General features: G+C 54.5%; 1 non-coding gene across 1 annotated transcript; it reads right to left on the reverse strand.

Moving 5' to 3' along the window:
- Positions 1 to 265: 265 nt before the first annotated feature.
- Trnap-agg (transfer RNA proline (anticodon AGG)) lies at positions 266 to 337 on the reverse strand. Its single transcript has one exon. It is a non-coding gene; the product is annotated as a tRNA-Pro (tRNA).
- Between the last annotated feature and the right edge of the window lie 623 nt (positions 338 to 960).

A 960-nucleotide genomic window follows, 5' to 3' on the forward strand; every position in this document is an offset into this window, starting at 1 on the left:
GTTAAGAACCAGGTTTCCAGTTAGGTCCTAGTGCTATGTAGATGACTCCCAGGACTTCTCTCACCCAGGTCTCCCAGTGGAAGCCTGGTAACCACAGCCACGCTTGTCCAGTTTGACCACTTGGAATAACAAGGTGTATATACAGACTAAGACTCCGAGGTGACTGACAGCTGCCATCACATCAAGATCCTTCAGTCATACCTCTGGCATGAGCAGGCCATGGACGTGGCAACTGGCCAAGGGGGGAACAGAAAAAGAATAAACAGGGCTCGTCCGGGATTTGAACCCGGGACCTCTCGCACCCTAAGCGAGAATCATACCCCTAGACCAACGAGCCACTGGTAGTTATCCCTGGCCAGATGTGTCCTCTCTGCCACATCACCATCATTAGTAGCAGTAGTTGTGGTTCCTAGCAGCAGTTTTTCTGCTCCTCTTCTCAGGCTGGCTCCCAGCCCAGGCAGGCAAGGCTCCAGCAGGCCTTGCTCCTAGGCCCTTTCCTCAGTCACACAGCCACTCCCCTTCCTGGGGCTTCACACAGGCCTCATCCTTCAAATGCGTAGGTGGAAGAAGGCCAGGCCCTGGCAGGCAAAGAAGGCCAGGCCCCAGCAGGTATCTCTTCTCTGGGTAGCCCTCGGACTGTTCTTGCAGTCAGTTAAGAGTGTTTTTCTTTCTTAGCTCCCGGTCAGAAAAAGTTTCTCCACATCTCATAAACTCCTGGTGATAACCCAGAAGCTGGACCCCACTCACTCTTGCCTAGGCCACATTGGCTGACTTACCTAGTCTTCTTCCATCTGCTGGGAAGGCCGACACCTGCCCTGCCTACAAGGTGAGGGTGAGGACAAGGTGAGGGGCGTGTACAGAGCTCTGCAGCACAAGCGTCTATAGCGGTACCCCAAGACGGGAAGGACCCACCAGAAGAGTAGCCACTTCTGCTGCTGCCGGCTAGGCCAAGCACGTACT

Source organism: Alexandromys fortis, unplaced genomic scaffold (genome assembly GCF_014885135.2).
Source record: "Alexandromys fortis isolate MF-2015 unplaced genomic scaffold, M_Fortis_MF-2015_v1.1 scaffold_44, whole genome shotgun sequence".
Classification (NCBI taxonomy): domain Eukaryota; kingdom Metazoa; phylum Chordata; class Mammalia; order Rodentia; family Cricetidae; genus Alexandromys; species Alexandromys fortis.